Source organism: Symphalangus syndactylus, chromosome 6 (assembly GCF_028878055.3).
Source record: "Symphalangus syndactylus isolate Jambi chromosome 6, NHGRI_mSymSyn1-v2.1_pri, whole genome shotgun sequence".
Taxonomy (NCBI): domain Eukaryota; kingdom Metazoa; phylum Chordata; class Mammalia; order Primates; family Hylobatidae; genus Symphalangus; species Symphalangus syndactylus.
This window is the reverse complement of record NC_072428.2, coordinates 123,302,702-123,324,164: the sequence shown is the minus strand read 5'-3', so window position 1 is coordinate 123,324,164 and position 21,463 is coordinate 123,302,702. Positions and strand designations below refer to the sequence as shown.

The window sequence follows — 21,463 nt, the reverse complement described above, 5'->3', positions numbered from 1 at the left end:
CGCGAGCCTAAGCAGGGCGAGGCATTGCCTCACTCGGGAAGCGCAAGGGGTCAGGGAGTTCCCTTTCCTAGTCAAAGAAAGGGGAAACAGACGGCACCTGGAATATCGGGTCAGTCCCGTCCTAATACTGCGCTTTTCCAACGGGCCTGGAAAACGGCACACTAGGAGATTGTGTCCTGCACCTGGCTCGGAGGGTCCTATGCCCACAGAGTCTTGCTGATTGCTAGCACAGCAGTCTGAGATCAAGCTGCAAGGTGGCAACGAGGCTGGGGGAGGGGCGCCCGCCATTGCCCAGGCTTGCTTAGGTAAACAAAGCAGCCAGGAAGCTCGAACTGGGTGGAGCCCACCACAGCTCAAGGAGGCCTGCCTGCCTCTGTAGGCTCCACCTCTGGGGGCAGGGCACAGACAACCAAAAACTCAGCGAGAACCTCCACAGCCTTAAATGTCCCTGTCTGACTGACAGCTTTGAAGAGAGTAGTGGTTCTCCCAGCACGCAGCTGGAGATCTGAGAACGGACAGACTGCCTCCTAAAGTGGGTCCCTCACCCCTGAGCAGCCTAACTGGGAGGCACCCCCCCAGTAGGGACAGACTGACACCTCATTCAACCGGGTACTCCTCTGAGACAAAACTTTCAGAGGAACTATCAGACAGCTGAATTTGTGGTCTCACGAAAATCCGCTGTTCTGCAGCCACCGGTGCTGACACCCAGCCAAACAGGGTCTGGAGTGGACCTCTAGTAAACTCCAACAGACCTGCAGCTGAGGGTCTTGTCTGGTAGAAGGAAAATTAACAAACAGAAAGGACATCCACACCAAAAACCCATCTGTACATCACTATCATCGAAGACAAAAAGTAGACAAAACCACAAAGATGGGGAAAAAACAGACCAAAAAAACTGGAAACTCTAAAAAACAGAGCACCTCTCCTCCTCCAAAGGAACGCAGTTCCTCACCAGCAACGGAACAAAGCTGGATGGAGGATGACTTTGATGAGTTGAGAGAAGAAGGCTTCAGACGATCAAACTACTCTGAGCTACGAGAGGAAATTCAAAACAATAGCAAAGAAGTTAAAAACTTTGAAAAAAAATTAGAAGAATGGATAACTAGAATAACCAATGGAGAGAAGGGCTTAAAGGAGATGATGGAGCTGAAAGCCAAGTTTCGAGAACTACGCGAAGAATGCAGAAGCCTCAGTAGCAGATGCGATCAACTGGAAGAAAGGGTATCGCTGATAGAAGATGAAATGAATGAAATGAAGAGAGAAGGGAAGTTTAGAGAAAAAAGAATAAAAAGAAATGAACAAAGCCTCCAAGAAATTTGGGACTATGTGAAAAGACCAAACCTACGTCTGATTGGTGTACCTGAAAATGATGGGGAGAATGGAACCAAGTTGGAAAACACTCTGCAAGATATTATCCAGGAGAACTTCCCCAATCTAGCAAGGCAGGCCAGCATTCAGATTCAGGAAATACAGAGAACGCCACAAAGATACTCCTCGAGAAGGGCAACTCCAAGACACATAATTGTCAGATTCACCAAAGTTGAAATGAAGGAAAAAATGTTAAGGGCAGCCAGAGAGAAAGGTCGGGTTACCCACAAAGGGAAGCCCATCAGACTAACAGCTGATCTCTCAGCAGAAACTCTACAAGCCAGAAGAGAGTGGGGGCCGATATTCAACATTCTTAAAGAAAAGAATTTTCAACCCAGAATTTCCTATCCCGCCAAACTAAGCTTCATAAGTGAAGGAGAAATAAAATACTTTACAGACAAGCAAACGCTGAGTGATTTTGTCACCACCAGGCCTGCCCTAAAAGAGCTCCTGAAGGAAGCACTAAACATGGAAAGGAACAACCGGTACCAGCCCCTGCAAAAACATGCCAAATTGTAAAGACCATCGAGGCTAGGAAGAAACTATAGCAACTAACGAGCAAAATAACCAACTAACATCATAATGACAGGATCAGATTCACACATAACAATATTCACGTTAAATATAAATGGGCTAAATGCTCCAATCAAAAGACACAGACTGGCAAACTGGATAAGGAGTCAGGACCCATCAGTGTGCTGTATTCAGGAAACCCATCTCACGTGCAGAGACACACATAGACTCAAAATAAAGGGATGGAGGAAGATCTATCAAGCAACTGGAAAACAAAAAAAGGCAGGGGTTGCAATCCTAGTCTCTGATAAAATAGACTTTAAACCAACAAAGATCAAAAGAGACAAAGAAGGCCATTACATAATGGTAAAGGGATCAATTCAACAAGAAGAGCTAACTATCCTAAATATATATGCACCCAACACAGGAGCACCCAGATTCATAAAGCAAGTCCTCAGTGACCTACAAAGGGACTTAAACTCCCACACAATAATAATGGGAGATTTTAACACCCCACTGTCAGCATTAGACAGATCAACGAGACAGAAAGTTAACAAGGATATCCAGGAATTGAACTCAGCTCTACATAAAGTGGACCTAATAGACATCTACAGAACTCTCCACCCCAAATCAACAGAATATACATTTTTTTCAGCACCACACCACACCTATTCCAAAATTGACCACATAGTTGGAAGTAAAGCTCTTCTCAGCAAATGTAAAAGAACAGAGATCACAACAAACTGTCTCTCAGACCACAGTGCAATCAAACTAGAACTCAGGATTAAGAAACTCAGTCAAAACCGCTCAACTACATGGAAACTGAACAACCTGCTCCTGAATGACTATTGGGTACATAATGAAATGAAGGCAGAAATAAAGATGTTCTTTGAAACCAACGAGAACAAAGACACAACATACCAGAATCTCTGGGACACGTTCAAAGCAGTGTGTAGAGGGAAATTTATAGCACTAAATGCCCACAAGAGAAAGCAGGAAAGATCCAAAATTGACACCCTAACATCACAATTAAAAGAACTAGAAAAGCAAGAGCAAACACATTCAAAAGCTAGCAGAAGGCTAGAAATAACTAAAATCAGAGCAGAACTGAAGGAAATAGAGACACAAAAAACCCTTCAAAAAATTAATGAATCCAGGAGCTGGTTTTTTGAAAAGATCAACAAAATTGATGGACCGCTAGCAAGACTAATAAAGAAGAAAAGAGAGAAGAATCAAATAGATGCAATAAAAAACGAAAAAGGGGATATCACCACCGATCCCACAGAAATACAATCTACCATCAGAGAATACTACAAACACCTCTATGCAAATAAACTAGAAAATCTAGAAGAAATGGATAAATTCCTCGACAAATACACCCTCCCAAGACTAAACCAGGAAGAAGTTGAATCTCTGAATAGACCAATAACAGGTTCTGAAATTGTGGCAATAATCAATAGCTTACCAACCAAAAAGAGTCCAGGACCTGATGGATTCACAGCTGAATTCTACCAGAGGTACAAGGAGGAACTGGTACCATTCCTTCTGAAACTATTCCAATCGATAGAAAAAGAGGGAATCCTCCCTAACACATTTTACGAAGCCAGCATCGTCCTGATACCAAAACCTGGCAGAGACATAACCAAAAAAGAGAATTTCAGACCAATATCCTTGATGAACATTGATGCAAAAATCCTCAATAAAATACTGGCAAACCGAATCCAGCAGCACATCAAAAAGCTTATCCACCATGATCAAGTGGGCTTCATCCCTGGGATGCAAGGCTGGTTCAACATACGCACATCAATAAATGTAATCCAGCATATAAACAGAACCAAAGACAAAAACCACATGATTATCTCAATAGATGCAGAAAAGGCCTTTGACAAAATTCAACAACCCTTCATGCTAAAAACTCTCAATAAATTAGGTATTGATGGGACGTATCTCAAAATAATAAGAGCTATCTACAACAAACCCACAGCCAATATCATACTGAATGGGCAAAAACTGGAAGCATTCCCTCTGAAAACTGGCACAAGACAGGGATGCCCTCTCTCACCACTCCTATTCAACATAGTGCTGGAAGTTCTGGCCAGAGCAATCAGGCAGGAGAAGGAAATAAAGGGTATTCAATTAGGAAAAGAGGAAGTCAAATTGTCCCTGTTTGCAGATGACATGATTGTATATCTAGAAAACCCCATTGTCTCAGCCCAAAATCTCCTTAAGCTGATTAGCAACTTCAGCAAAGTCTCAGGATACAAAATTAATGTACAAAAATCACAAGCATTCTTGTACACCAATAACAGACAAACAGAGAGCCAAATCATGAGTGAACTCCCATTCACAATTGCTTCAAAGAGAATAAAATACCTAGGAATCCAACTTACAAGGGATGTGAAGGACCTCTTCAAGGAGAACTACAAACCACTGCTCAATGAAATAAAAGAGGATACAAACAAATGGAAGAACATTCCATGCTCATGGGTTGGAAGAATCAATATCGTGAAAATGGCCATACTGCCCAAGGTAATTTATAGATTCAATGCCATCCCCATCAAGCTACCAATGACTTTCTTCACAGAATTGGAAAAAACTACTTTAAAGTTCATATGGAACCAAAAAAGAGCCCGCATCGCCAAGTCAATCCTAAGCCAAAAGAACAAAGCTAGAGGCATCACGCTACCTGACTTTAAACTATACTACAAGGCTACAGTAACCAAAACAGCATGGTACTGGTACCACAACAGAGACATAGATCAATGGAACAGAACAGAGCCCTCAGAAATGATGCCGCATAGCTACAACTATCTGATCTTTGACAAACCTGACAAAAACAAGAAATGGGGAAAGGATTCCCTATTTAATAAATGGTGCTGGGAAAACTGGCTAGCCATATGTAGAAAGCTGCAACTGGATCCCTTCCTTACACCTTATACAAAAATTAATTCAAGATGGATTAAAGACTTATATGTTAGACCTAAAACCATTAAAATCCTACAAGAAAACCTAGGCAATACCATTCAGGACATAGGCGTGGGCAAGGACTTCATGTCTAAAACACCAAAAGCAATGGCAACAAAAGCCAAAATCGACAAATGGGATCTCATTAAACTAAAGAGCTTCTGCACAGCAAAAGAAACTATCATCAGAGTGAACAGGCAACCTACACAATGGGAGAAAATTTTTGCAACCTACTCATCTGACAAAGGGCTAATATCCAGAATCTACAATGAACTCAAACAAATTTACAAGAAAAAAACAAACAACCCCATCAAAAAGTGGGCAGAGGACATGAACAGACACTTCTCAAAAGAAGACATTTATGCAGCCAAAAAACACATGAAGAAATGCTCCTCATCACTGGCCATCAGAGAAATGCAAATCAAAACCACAGTGAGATACCATCTCACACCAGTTAGAATGGCCATCATTAAAAAATCAGGAAACAACAGGTGCTGGAGAGGATGTGGAGAAATAGGAACACTTTTACACTGTTGGTGGGACTGTAAACTAGTTCAACCATTGTGGAAGTCAGTGTGGCGATTCCTCAGGGATCTAGAACTAGAAATACCATTTGACCCAGCCATCCCATTACTGGGTATATACCCAAAGGACTATAAATCATGCTGCTATAAAGACACATGCACACGTATGTTTATTGCGGAACTATTCACAATAGCAAAGAGTTGGAACCAACCCAAATGTCCAACAACGATAGACTGGATTAAGAAAATGTGGCACATATACACCATGGAATACTATGCAGCCATAAAAAATGATGAGTTCGTGTCCTTTGTAGGGACATGGATGAAACTGGAAAACATCATTCTCAGTAAACTATCGCAAGGACAAAAAACCAAACACCGCATGTTCTCACTCATAGGTGGGAATTGAACAATGAGAACTCATGGACACAGGAAGGGGAACATCACGCTCCAGGGACTGTTGTGGGGTGGGGGGAGGGGGGAGGGACAGCATTAGGAGATACACCTAATGCTAAATGACGAGTTAATGGGTGCAAGAAATCAACATGGCACATGGATACATATGTAACAAACCTGCACATTGTGCACATGTACCCTAAAACCTTAAAGTATAATAAAAAAAAAAAAAAAAAAGAAAGTAAAAAGGCAACACACAAAATGAGAGAAAATATTTGTAAATCATTAATCTGATAAAAGACAAATCTAAAATCTTACACTCATAATAAAAAGACAACTGAACTTAAAAATGGACAAAGGATTTAAATATCATCGCTCCAAAGAAAATATATGAATGGCCAATAAGCAAACAAAAAGATGCTTAACATCATTAGCCATCAGAGATACGCAAATCAAAATCACAATGAGCTAGAATTTCAGTCCTCTAGGATGGTTATAATCAAAAAGAAAAGCAATAAAAAGTATCAGTAAGGATGCAGAGAAATTGGAACTCTCAAACAGTGCCAGTGGGAATGTAAAATGGTGTAGCCGCTTTGGAAAACAGTTTGGCAGTTCCTCAAGACATTAAACATAGTCACCATATGGAGCCAGTGATTCCACTCCTAGCTATATGCCCAAGAGAAATGAAAACATACGTGCACACAAAAACTTGTACACAGATGTCCTTAGCAGTGTTATGTGCAACAACCCAAAGGTGGAAACAATCCAAATATCCATCAACTGATAAATGGATAAAATGCAGTATATTCATACAACAGAATATTATTTGGCCATAAAAAGGAATGAAGTACTGATACATGGTACAATTGGAATTAACCTTGAAGTTACTATGGTAAGTGAAAAAAGGTCACAGAAGACCATATACGATTATAGTTATATAGAATATTCAGGATAGGCAAATTTATAGAGACATAAAATATATTAGTGGCTACTTAGGCTGGGGGTGGGTGGGAACTGACAAAGTATACGGGATTTATTTTAGGGAGGACATAAACGTGCTGGAACCAGATAGTGGTGATGGTTGCAAAACTATGAATGTACTAAAAACCAATGAATTGTATACTTTCAATAGGTGAATTGTGCAGCAGTGAATTATACCTCAATATAGCTGTTAAAAGAACAGCAGCTATGGCTCTGAGTGGGGAGAGTGAAGAACCAACACCTCTCTAGCAGTGAAGAGGAAATACATAAAACAGTGAAAAATGAAACCTGGCGTCTCAAAAAGCGAGGTGTTATGAAAGCTGATTCCTTTACGTTCTTACTACCAGGAGGACATCAACTTTTCTCTTTTAGTTCACTTGGTTTTTTATTTCTTTCTCCTTCTTAAGTAACATGTAAGAAACAACAGATTTCCATTCTTTCCCAGCACTGACACTTCCTACATCTTTCATTATAAAAAAAATTCTCCCAACTTCTCCAAGTGTCCCTGTCTGCAAAGCTAAAGTATTAATTAATAACTGTTCTAAGAGACTCACAACACTGCTGGAAAAATCGAATTAGAAAATGCACAGAACTAGCTGAGGTAATGGTACAATTCTAAAGACAGGGAAAGGTTAGGTTTCCTTTGTCTGAATTTCTGGCTTGAGCAACACTGAGGAGAATGGTTACCTTTCCTGTGTGAAAGGAAAATAAATCTTGGGACCTCAAAATCACTAAGCCAAAGGGAAAAGTCAAGCTGGGAACTGCTTAGTGCAAACCTGCCTCCCGTTCTATTCCTTAAAAAAATAGCTACCAAGATTTTTTTAAAAAGCTACATACCTCCCTCACATTTTGTCCACACGGAAATTCCTCATGGACAAAGAACAGACAGAACTCAACGTCATCTCTCTGGTCACTGAGATTAATTCGTATCTGATTGCTTCCTTTGGAAAGGCTAATCAGAAACTCAAAAGAATGCAACCGTTTGTCTCTATCTATGACCCAGAAGCCCCTCCTCGCTTGACTTGCCCCACCTTTCTGGACGAAACCAATGTATATTTTACACATATTGGTTGATGTCTCATGCCTCCCTAAAATGTATAAAATAAAAATATAAAAATAAAAATATAAAAACTAACTGTGCCCTGACTACCTTGGGCACATTTCGTAAGGACCTGAGGCTATGTCATGGCTGCGTCCTTAACCTTGGCAAAATAAACTTCCTAAACTGATTGAGACCTGTCTCAGATACTCTTTGGTTTATGCTTTTGGGGCGGGAAGGTTGCGGGGGGAGAGAGAATTAAAGTGAAATTAGAAATCTGGAAGGAGGCCGGGCACGATGGCTCATGCCTGTAATCCCAGCACTTTGGGAGGCCGAGGTGGCAGATCACCTGAGGTCGGGAGCCTGACCAACATGGAGAAACCCCGTCTCTACTAAAAGTACAAAATTAGCTGGGCGTCGTGGCGCATGCCTGTAATCCCAGCTACTTGGGAGGCTGAGGCAGAAGAATTGCTTGAACCCGGGAGGCAAAGGTTGGGTGAGCCAAATTGCACCATTGCACTCCAGCCTGGGCAACAAGAGCGAAACTCCGTCTCAAAAAAAAAAAAAAAAAGAAATCTAGGAGAGATGCTGGGTTTTTATCTGAATATGTTAAGTTTAAGGTGTTATATCCTTAGGTAGTCAAATATGCAAGTCTGGAGCTCAGCAGAGAGAATGATACTGGAAATTTTAAAAGTGATAAATATTTGAGGAGATGAGATCACTCGGGGATAATATGCAGAATAAGAAAAGCAAGTGAGGTCCAGGACCAACACTCCAGGAAAGAGTATCATTAAAAAGATGGTTAGAAAGTAACTAGAGAGGAAGAAAGAAGCCAGAGAACATTGCAGAGGACCAAAGAGAAGAGAATACCAGCAGAGTCAAAGGCTATGGTAAGGCTAAGAGGGAGAAATGTACAACTTAAGGTCCCCAGTGACCTTGACAAGAAGGGTTTCAATGGATCGTTGAGTGGAACTCAGTAGTGGGATAAGCAGTGAATGACTAATAAGGAAAAAGAAACCAAAGTCAATCATACATTGTCCCTCACCAGCATGTACACTCCTTTAAAAAGAAAAGGAGAAAGGAAGACGACGCTCCTCTGATGCAGCAAAGAATAAAAGAGATTAGGAATCATTCACATAAACAGCATGTAAATCTGCACTAGCTTGTCCCAATTTAAAGCTACCAGAAATAAACTGAAATATGTTGTTAATATTTATATACACTCTCCGACTGCCCACAAGATTGAGAAAGAGTTGTTTGCCTTTAGCTGCAGACACACTAAGGATGAAAACACAATGCCCCATTGAAATCATTCCCTGCCCCACTCCAACCACAAAATATTAAATAAAAAAAAAAAACATTATGTTGCAGCTAGCTCAGTTGCTTACATCCTGCTTGGATCAAGGTTTTCACCACTGATCTAAAAAAGACAAAAGAGCAGGCAAGATCATTAAAACACCTCATGATTCCTTAAGCTGAATTGAATTAGTAAAGCCCAAGAACTTTTGAGGTTTTAATTTCAATTAATTGCAATTTCTACCCTTCAGAAAAAAATAACACACATACCCCTCTCTCACAAGTTATTTCTAAAGCCACAGAACAGTATGTAGTAATGCTCAACGCAGCATCACAGTTAGTGAAAGAAAATATTAATCCTGGATGGCAATGTGGTATAAATGCCAGTTAGAAACCTGGACTTGAATACCAGCTCTCTACTAAATAGACATGGGACTTTCAAGACATCATAGACTTCTCCAAATTTCAGGTTCCTCAGAAATTGACTGTGAGAGCTACATACAAAAATATATACGAATGTAACACTTAAAAAAAAGCAAATTAAAAGTAACAATGAATTAATTCCTATATCTGTAACATTTACCATCTAGAGGGAAGGAAAGGAGATAAGAGATACTCTGGATGTTCCTAAGGCCCAGCTGCATCCCTCTCCTTCTTACAGCTTGATTAGTAAAGTCCTGTGTATATTCCATATGATAATTCTGTATCATTCTAATAAAAAGCCCCTCTTTGATTAAGTTAGGTGATTTCAATTCCTGGCACTTATAACCAAAAGAGGCCTAATCCACAGAGTAAGAACCAATTCTCTCTTTCCTCTGTGATTCTACGGTCCCTCCAAACAAAGTATTACAATGAACTGAGAGAAGTAACAAAACAGGTATGCATGGCCTCCTGGGCCAGAAAGTGAAGGCAGAATCCCTATTTTATGGTTCTTTGTAAACACATCTCTCCTACAACACACACATGGACCAATGTCCAGAATGGAGAAAACAGTCAAATTTTGAGGGCAAATGAGTTCATGAGTAAAAGAATAAGCAATGAAGGATGGCAATATGAGCAGAAGTCTGGGATGAAAGATGATGATCTGGGGTCCTTCTTCTACAAGGGGCAGGTGGTTAGCTACCTGTCATAATGGAGGAGATCCCTAAGAAAGTAAGACTCAAATGAAGTATCAGTGACAATGACAATGAAATCCTGACAGCAACAAAAAGGAGAACTATGCTCATAACAGCCATTCTTTCCTAATTACTCACAACATGCTGAGCATTGTGTTAAGTACTTTACTTGGATTATATCTCATTTCATCCTTAGGACAGCCCTATAAGGAAGGTACTACCTTATCCCCATTTTATAGACAAGGAAACTGAAGTTCAGAGATAAGAGAACAAAGAACACAGTTTTGGAGACTGTCCCTTTTTAGGGGTGTTAGAAAACAGGGAAAGTATTTTAGAAGAGAGGACAAAGTGATATTAGTACTCTATAATGCTAGGGAAGCCAAGGCTAGAAAGAGAGCCAACAGAACTGTCTGTACTGCCTCTTCCTTCTCACTGCAAACAGGTTTTCACCCCTGGGACTCTACTAAAACATCTGTTGCTAAAAGTCCCAAATAATTATTTTGCTCCATCCAAGAAACCCACTTTGGCCTTTAATCAAATAGCCACAGCACTTGTTTCTACTGCCCACTCGTGCCTTCTTGAAACGCTGTCTTCCACTGGCTCCACAACCCTCCACTCTTCTGCTTTCCTGCCACGTCACCAGTTATTCCTTCTCAGGAACCTCATCCTCAGCCTGTTCCTTAAATGCAGTAAACTCTTCTCAACCCCCTCATACTCTCTCTAGCTGAGCTCATTTGCCCCTAATCTTCAATTATCTACCTGCTACCAACTCTCACACATATCCCTTGGACAGAGTACTCCCCTGAGCTGTAGACCTCTAACTTAATAGGACTTAAATGGAACTCATCATATTCTTCCCCAAACCTACTTCTTCATGTTCTCTACATCAGTAAATGGTAATGCTTGCCCCAGTAAAAAATCCTTACCTCTCCTCCTCCCTCATACCCAAGCCATCACCAAGTCTCTTTACTGCTACCTCTTTCTCTCTCTCAAATAGGCCTCCTTCACTCCATTGCCACGGTTACCTTGCTCATGCAGACCATGTTGCCTTTTGCCGGGATTATTAAAACTGTCCTCAAACTAGTCTCTCCTTCCCTCCAGTCCTTTCCTCTTCCCCTCTACTGTAAGCTCACTGTGGGTATGAGTTTCTGGTTTATCACTGTATTCCAGTATTTGGCATGACACCGATTGGCAAAATAGCATATGATAGGCAATAAATGAGTATTTGTTGATAAAGGAATGAAAAAGTGGGCTCCAGCAGAATGGGAGAGAGAGAGGCCTGATTACAGATAAGAGGTGGTAAGAAAGTAAGTGTTATAGATTATAACCTCCTGATTTTAGAAGCCCACAATAAAAAATATTTCACACAAAACCATGCTCTCAAAAAGTTAACCTTACCAAGCTAAACATGAGAACATGAAGTAGAGTTACGAGCTGAAAGATACAAACTTTAAGAGCCAACTTTAATAATATGGCAAAAAAATCTATTTTATATTTAAAAAACAGAAAAGTAACAGGATGAAGAACGTGTTTATTCTTTAAACACACTTCCAATTACCCAGCAGGTTTTAAAACCAGACTTCCTAGAGAAGTAAAATGTTACTTATTCTCCCAGATCATCTACTAACTTCCAGCCCCAAGTGATCCCTAGGTATCTCATCTTCAAGTTGCTACCATGAAAAAAGGCAGAAGGCTAAGAAGAGGCACATGTTAAGGAACAGTCACAGTTGCAGAAGGCAAGAAGCATCAACAGCATAAAGCTACATCATCAAGCTGTGAAAAATGTTCAATATTTAAGGTGAGATACGACTATCTGAATCTAAATTTAACATCCAGGGAACCTTGAATTAGTCATTTGGCTGGAAAACTCATGTTTGCAGCCAAAAAGCTGCCTTACTTGGTCACGAAGCAAAGACACACACAAGGTAGAAGAATTAGTTCTGTTCTATTACTTATCTGCTGAGACTTTAATATCAGGGTTATGCTTTTCCCCACTGACAGACAAAGGCAATAGCCACAGAATGTCTATTTCCCTATGATTATGCTCTAAAAGGTAGGAAAGTAGTGAACTCAGAGTGTAGATTTTATATAAAAACTTTATAATTTTATAAAAAGAAACATATAATCAATTAGATTAAAATGGTCTTTGTTTTACCTGCCCATATCTCTCATACGCATTTCCTTAATAAGCCTGGCTGAGCTACTGTTTTTCATTTCAAATAGGACATGGAGCCCATTTAATCTTCAAGGTTATCTAATACCTACTTCTAAGGGATAGAAATACGTTTTACCACTTATTAATAAGTCTTCATGTAAAAAGGGGTTACTATTTAAAGAGTGCTGACTAATTCTCCATCTGCTCTATGAAAAGAGCAAGAAAAAATTAGTAGTAATATAGAATGAAACACAGTAAAAATAACAAGAATACTGAAGTGGGGCCTGGCGCTAGTCACTTCCTTCCTGTGTTACTCCCTCCTTGTCAAGTCAGGTTTCTGAGTTCTGGAGAGATGACCTCAAAAGTCTAATCCTGATGTATGCCAAATTAGTGGCTAAAATTAGAAAATAAACCCAGGCCCTCTTTCTTTGAATTAAAGTATCAGTATCATTCTTTTGAAATCCTTTCCCCCATTCCAAAAATAACATTTCATCATAGTGCAATATTAGAAAAATGATCCATAAATCCACTTCCCAGGGATAATAAAAGTTAAGATTTTAGGTGCATATTCTTAGTGCTTTGTTGTTCTTAGTACTATATTGTTCTTAGTACAGGAATGCCCCTAGAGGAATTGTTTAAATAATAAAATTTGATTCTCAAGTGACCTAATTAAAATCCAGGCACTCTGTGGCTGCTTTTCATGCTTCTCAACATGTCCAGCTATCTCTGAGGCCTGTCACTGACCACAATGTGAGGTATGGGCAGGAAAATGGATATTTAGTACAGATATCGTCCTTCTGAGGACAAACAAAATCAGGCCCATGACATGGGTTGGACACATCATCTTTACATAAGCCAGAAAGCAAACTTACATGGTGGAAAAAGACTACTTCTAATCTTAATTGCACCACGAACAAGCTTTGTGAACTGTCAAATTTTTTCAGCTTTCACATTTCTCTGGGTAAATCTGGGATTAATAATAATGCCCCTGCCTGTGAGGAGGCAAGTGGTGAGGCTCACTCAGGTGAGATACCAGATGGCAGATGGCTTTGCAAAGCGTGAATACTACAAAACTGCAAAATTCTATGATGTTTGTGGTGTTATCTAAAGAGTGTTCTCAAACTTCAGTGTGCATAAGAATCAACTAAGGCATAGAGTCCTGTGGGCCCTGCATCCAAACATTCCAATTTAATGATCACTGCTTCTTGGGGAAATTTGCATTTCCAACTCTCTAGTGACACTGGTGATGTGGGTCCATAGTGAGTAGTGCTAAAAATAATAACTTCCACTAAATGACCTTATTTGCGTATTTTTCTTTTTCACCCATTCATTAAAACTGGCCACGCATGGTGGCTCACACCTGTAATCCCAGTATTTTGGGAGGCTAAAGTGGAAAGACTCTTGAGACCAGGAGTTAAAGGCCAGCCTGGGCAATCACTGTGAGACACTATCTCTTAAAAAAAAAAAAAAAAAAAAAAAACTTTAAATAGCTAGGCATCATGTCATATACCTGTGGTCCCAACTACTCAGTAGGCTAAAGCAGGAGGATCTCTTGAGCCCAGGGCGGGTCAAGGCTACAGTGAGCCATGATGATTGGGCCTCTACATTCCAGCCTCAGCGAAAGAGTGACACCACATCTCCATAAAAATAAACTTGTAGGCATTTAGTATGTGCCCAGCCCTAAATCAGGCTGCAAACACAAAGTTCCCTCCCCTTATAAACTCACAGTCCAATCTGATTAGACTATAGCAAGAGGATGGGGCAGGAGCTAGAAGACCCAGACAATTTGAAATACAGCCTGAGAGACACATGAAGGTGCTTTAATCATATACGACACCACCCCTACACATCATCAATGGAAGAATTTCTTTTGACATAGGTTTGTTAGTTCATTTTTGCAATGAAAAGATCCAGTATTATTTTGAGCTCGGAGTGCCTTTCCTATTATAACAATAGCAAGTGCACAAAAATGACAAAACCTAAGGCAGCTCCCACTCTAGCAAATAGAGAAGTGGCCTTGATACAGCATGATGGCTGACATCTAAATAAAGTTCTGACAGTCCATGAAACAGATTGTCTCTATTCCTTTGACTGGTCAGATCTTTAATTTGAACCTGCTATAATATCTAAAACAAGAGAAATCGAGAGTAGGTTTTTTTTTTTTTTTAACTTTGCCACATAAAACACAAAGGTTTAAGAAATGTAATATTGAGTAACATCTCTGGCGTATTCAGCCAAGAAGCCTTTTTCTAATGACTATAACCAAAGGACAATACACAACCAGAATGATAGCTGTCCAAACTCATGTTTACAAAAGAACTACGAACATTATCGACATTTCTCAGTCACTGTATATGTGATGGAGCTATTATCCATTAATTTATTTAAGTCTTATTAGAAAGTATATAGACTTGGGATCTTTCATGGTAATGAGTTATATATTTTAGTTAACAATTGGAGTAACAAGTCCCATATGTAAAAAAATTAATTCATTTGTTCTAAAAATATTTCAGTTAAGCTGCAGGGGACATATCCTAGTTGAAGAATAGTGGAATTTCTTCTATATGTCCCTGGTTCATCCTATTCATCCCCTTCAATATTTAATAGTTGAGTATATTTAAGGCATGTTCTCACGATATGTGTAATCAAAAGTAGAGATTTAATCAAATGGAATCATAATCACTGAAGTTAAATTTACTTGCTTCCCGCTTGCTTTGATTCGAATTAACTACTCATCTAAATTACACGGAGGCCCTTCCTGATTCCAAGCATGACCAGGTGCTACATGCGGTGCTTGGGAATGGCTATAAGAAGCCACAAGGACAAATGCCTGACCTTGCTTCAAAGCTGCTCTTAAATGACTTTTCTGTAAAATAAAATGACCAATTCCACCATGTCCTGCATTTCGGATACTTAGAAGAAGGGTAACTAATATAGAAAGAAGAGATAAAACGAAATGCTATTTATGTGAAATAGAAACTCATGCCTGAATCTAGCCACACCTCTAAAAAAAAGTCACAAGCAATATTTCATTTATTTCTCCTTCCATAAACATTGTATTCATACTATAAAACTATCCTTGAGGCCTAGGCCTTTAGCCTTCCTCACAGATAAAACCGTTTTATAAGAATGTTCTATTACATCAGTATGCCCTCATTCTGAATTCTGGCCTCCAAATTATAACAAATATTTCAAAAGTACATTTTTCCAATTTTAGAGCAATAATTCAATGTATTTTGAAAATCTATAGTCTACACAGACTGAGAAACCAGGAGGAAAAAAAGAGTTTTAGAAAATGAGGCAAATACCAACCTTGAGAAGAACCATCAGTATATTATAAACGATTCAGTGTCAGAATTATTCAGCAATTATGCAGCTAACATGGACAATCAATTACATGACAGATACATGGGTGACAGAAAAGAAAAGGATGTACAACCCCTTACAATACAGTACAGTATGTGCCACGTGTGCTCAAAAGTCGTTTGGCCACTCCTTCAGATCCCAGATGTATCAAAGATACAAGTACTAAGAATGAGACTATATAAGTACTAGAAAAGTGTTGAAAATTTTATTTATAATCTAAGAGTAGGGAAGCTCTAACTATGACACAAAACCCAGAAGCTATAAAACCTGATAAATATAGCCTCATAAAAAATTAAAACAAATGTCTACATGCCCAGAAACATCATGAAGTCAAAAGAGAAAGAAACTGGCAGAAAATTACAAAATGAATCCCAAAGAACAAATTTCCTAGATATGTAAAGAGTTCCTACAAATCAATAAGAGGCAAACATATTAGAAAAACAATTCATTGAAAAGGAAATAAACACTATTTAAATATTGTACTGTTGAAAATTTCAAACATTAAAAAAGTGAAGATAATAGGATAATGAACCACCTTGTACCTATCACCCTGCTTCAGTATCATTTCATGGCTTATTGTATCTATATCTTCACTCACTTACAACCCATTTTATTTTGAAGTAATACATCCATATATAACCCAGATATCATGACAAGTTACTTTTATACAAATGAAAAGAAGTGTAGCCTTACAATAAAAATGCAAATCCAAAAATACCATTTTTCACCTCTCAGATTGGCAAGGATAAAAGTATTTGATAATACAATCTATTGGCAAGGGGATATAGGAACTCTCAAACATTATCCATAACACGAAAAATTGGTATCATCTCTAAGAAAAGCATACTTGGCAATAGTTAAAATTTAATCAACACTTGGGAGGCCGAGGCGGGCAGATCACGAGGTCAGGAGATGGAGACCATTCTGGCTAACACGGTGAAACCCCGTCTCTACAAAAAATACAAAAAATAGCACTTTGGGAGGCCGAGGCAGGCGGATCACGAGGTAAGGAGATCGAGACCACGGTGAAACTCCGTCTCTACTAAAAATACAAAAAAATTAGCCAGGCGTGGTGGCAGGCGCCTGTAGTCCCAGCTACTCGGAGAGGCTGAGGCAGGAGAATGGCGTGAACCCGGGAGGCGGAGCTTGCAGTGAGCCGAGATTGCGCCACTGCACTCCAGCCTGGGGGACAGAGCGAGACTCCGTCTCAAAAAAAAAAAAAAAAAAATTAGCTGGGCGTGGTGGCAGGCGCCTGTAGTCCCAGCTACTCGGGAAGCTGAGGCAGGAAAATGGCGTGAACCCAGGAGGCGGAGCTTGCAGTGAGCCGAGATCACGCCACTGCACTCCAGCCTGGGCGACAGAGCAAGACTCCGTCTCCAAAAAAAAAAGGAATCAACACAGAGGTAAGCAAAAACAGTGAAAATGGCATATCAAGAATCTGGCTGCTTTCATTCTCACGTCTTAGCGTTCTCTGAGTAATGCCTTCCTTCCCCCTTTAAACTCCACGAGGACAGGGACCACATATAATTTGTTGGGCATTTTAGCCCAATGTCTGGTCCGTGGCAGATATTTCATAAATGTGGAATGGAATTTATTCTTGCAATCAACAAATATTTATTATGGGTCAGGTGGGCACTGTGCTAGATTCTGGAGATACACCAGTGCTGAACAAGACAAACTAGTGCTCTCTTCTCTTCCATTGTAGAGGCAGCCAATAAATAACCAAATATATAAAGATACACATATATAATAAAATTAATGAACGATGTCAAGTTGGTTTAAAAACAGGTATTATATTTTTCAATATTAAAATTTAGTTTTATGAACATTCATACCACATAGGCATTTTAATTTCTAATAATTTATTGTGATTAAAATAACCTGAGTAATAATTTAATTTTTTGATAATGAATTATTTTCACTATAACTTGAGGTGCAAAATAGAAATGAAAAAGCAAAGACTACAACCCTACTAACCAAACACAACCACATTTAGCATTAAAGTATATTTCTTTCCCATGTTTTCCATGAAGCTTTCTTCAATATCACAACAAGCCCAAAACCCACAAAGTTCTCTGCTTTTCACATCTGACATTTAATCTTTCTCTTCATAACAGAAGTCAATGAACCTTTTAAAATGGTTTCCTTCCATAAGAGAGAAAGGTCTCCCTTGAAGCAACGGCTCCAACTCACTCAACGCTTTCTGCACTCTCTAGGACCAACAGCTCTACCTAAGTGAAGCTGACCTCCACCATCCCTTCCTGCAATGAATTTTTGCCTTCCCATTTAAACAGGTCCATCTCCCTCACACATACCAACCATTCTCTTTTCCCACATTCTTTTCTTCCATATTCTTGACAAGATACCACATCTTTGAGAAGTTTTTCTTCCATCTCTTCCTTATGCTTTTCTTATTTGTTAAGTATAGAACTCCTCCAGCTTCTTTCAAATAAAAATAAAATAAAAATACTCATGAATTAGATTTTGGGAAAGAATCAACAATTAGGCAGCAGGAGTTGAAGAAATTGATTCTGAAATGCAGAGGCTTCAGGCCACAGTCACCATCTGAAGTTGAAGACGCTGCCTGTCTTTCTAGAGAAATAATGGGTAGCAGGTGGTTCTGGTAAATTAGCAAGGCACATGTTACTCTAATGTTTATCAAGTTGGCAATAATTGTGGTTGAATATTTTCCTTTAATAGTAAGTGGAGGCTTAAAGACACTGATAGATTATGAATGAACAGAAAAGACAAAATATTTCTCCTATAAATAGACAACAGATAGTTTGGGAGATCAAAAACAAAATAAAATAAAATAATAAGTAGGTCACCAAAGTGATTTTTTTAAAAACTGGCTGGGAAAGTATCCTGGCTCTGTAGGAATTAAAAGCAAGAAAGAATTCACTAGTTTGTTTCCTTCTACATTTCTAGCAAAATAGCACACAATATTAATTCTCTTTACATAAAGACAAATGAAAACAAGCCTCCAATGCACCACAACCAGAATATATTTAATAAGATGATGAAACTTTTAGGGAAAATTACAGTATGGGTATCTTGTCTCAGAATAGCTAATGTTTTGGAACAGGATATTTCATTGGAGGGTGGGGGAGAAAATATGCATGTTGGGAAACAGGATTCATGGATTTTTTGGTCTCTGTTCCAACCTTCCTTAAAAAAATAAATTCATATATCTTTAGCCATAAAATTCCTTGAATGGTAAACAATAATAAATAATGCCAAGTATTGTGATTTTACTTCTCTCTGAAATAAATGCCACTAATACCTTCCTAAGTAAAATACAATGCACAAAAGCACCACAAGCTTCAAGTGATAATTTGACAATATTGCTTCTAAAATTCCAATCCTCTAGAAGCAACAATGCTGATCATTTTTGAATGACTGTGCTTAATTCAAGAGAATTAATTCCTGAAAAGTTTTAAAGCATTTGACAGCACACAACCACTAGAGACTAGCTCAAAATTATCAGTCCTTTGGAATCCCAGCCCCCAAATTTAATCTTTGATCTTCTAACAAAGTGGTTTACTCTAAATATTTGCTTTCTCTGTACTATTTTGTCTGATAATAAACAGTTTGGGTCCCAAATTTTGAATTTGTATGTTTTATAAAATGGGATTATGTTTACACATGCAACGAAGGCAAACAGCTCATTCACTTGTTAGTGTCCAATATATCCTGCCTACAAAACCTTTCTAAAATTCTGACAAAAGACACTTAACAGGGAAAAAAATCCTGCTGCTGACTCATTCCTCATAGAGAAACATTTAGCAGTGTGCTGAATTTCTATTATACTTCTAGTGCTATAATTTCCACTCATGAATTCTGGAAGGGGTTTAGGCAAGGGGAAAAAAAAAAGATGGAACTCCTATGAAAGACACAGTGCTTTTAAAGGTACTATAATGAGATCTGCAGAAAAGTTATTAATCCATGCCCTTTTATTTCCAATATATACTATAGTAATGTTATTTCCCTAGGAAAGTACACTGTATTCATCTAGGAACTTGCAGCAACAGGCAAAGAGCAAACCAGAATTTTAGAGTATTCATCAGTAAGGAGTCAAAAGGTCTTCGTGAAAATCCAGGTACCAGGCAAAGAAAGAAGAAAGGCAAAAGTTCAAAGAACCATTCTCCAGCTTCTCTGGATCATGATGTAAGTGATCATAGAACATGGAATTTAAGGAAGGCACTGATAATAAACATGTATTCATATACACATGCATTTTATACGAGTATGCATGCATGTTATAGTACTTACTGGTGCTATTCCACTAAGCACCACAACCATATAAGCTCAACTAAAGCAAGCAACTCTGTAAGACAGGTATTATTTTTTGCAAATCACAAAGTGGGGATACAAAGTCAGGCCTGTTCTCCAAAACCCATCAAATATTTACTTTTGGTGTTTTTGTTTGCTTGGTTTTGGTTTTCTGGGTTTTTTGTTTGTTTGTCTGAGATGAAGTTTCACTCTGTCAACCAGGCTGGGGGTGCAGTAGTGTGCTCGGCTCACTGCAACCTTCACCTCCCTGGTTCAAGCAATTCTTGTGCCTCAGACTCCTAAGTAGCTGGGACTACAGGCATGCACCACCATGCCCGGCTAATTTTTGTATTTTTCGTAGAGTTGGCGTTTCACTGTGTTGGCCAGGCTGGTCTCAAACTCCTGACCTCAAGCAATCTGCCCACCTTAGCCTCCCAAAGTGCTGGGATTATAGTCATGAGCCACTGTGCCTGGCCAAATATTTACTTTGAAACATTCTGTGGCAGGAGAAGGATAAAGGGTAGTTCCATTCACCAAACATAGTATTTTTCAATCAAGTTTACAAGGAAATTAATTTTTGAAATGTTAAAGTATAATTGAAATCAATGTTATTTACATATGCAAAAGAACACAGAAATACAGTATTAATTTTTCCAAAAAATTCAAGTAAGTCTATAGAGAACTCTATACTAAATGAGTTATTATTTCTCCTTAATTTTATCTTCTTTTAAAAAAATTTGAGCCCTAGGTATAAACAGTAGATATTTCCTTAACAACATATCTACAAGATTATGATTTCTTCTTGTTTGTCACACATGATCTCTTAGTATATGATAGTCACAAAGTTAGAATCTGAATTCAATTTCAGTACTCTCCATAGGAAATAAGAATTATGAAATTCAAATCTTATTGTTTTAAAAATTCCTGAGACTGATTTGTCTATTGGAAAATATCATTACACATTAAAGAAGAAAGCATGAGATACAGGAAAGACCATGGATTTTAGAATCAAATGGACTAGTATTCAACACCAAGACAAGCCATCTTTTCTAAGAGCTTGCTAATTATTCAATCTCTGAGCTCCAGTTCTCCTAACTGCAATATGTGGATACCAATAACTAGCTCGTACAGTTGTAGTGATAATTAAGTGAGATAATATACATAAATTGCCTTGAACATTGCTGAGTACTTAGTATGTGTACAATAGCTGCTACATTATTTGATTCAATTTATTTATTCTTTAAATATGTTTAAATATCAACAATCTTTGCTATAAATATGTCCATATTTTTCATTCAGTGACAATATGCTTTAAATTTTTCAACAACATTAAAAAACAGCTGAATTATGCCTAGTCAAGCTGTTTTTACCAATCTAAGTTTGTATGGACTATAGTATCCTTTTTTTTTTTTTTTTTTTTAAGACGGAGTCTCGCTTTGTCACCTAGGCTGGACAGCAATGGTGCGATCTTGAC

The 21,463-nt window shown here is 38.6% G+C and overlaps 1 protein-coding gene across 4 annotated transcripts in view; it reads right to left on the bottom strand.

The window, feature by feature from the left end:
• Nucleotides 1–21,463, bottom strand: part of EXOC4 (exocyst complex component 4) — an 830,711-nt gene that overhangs the window by 706,056 nt on the left and 103,192 nt on the right. The gene's annotated exons all lie outside the window — the stretch shown is intronic.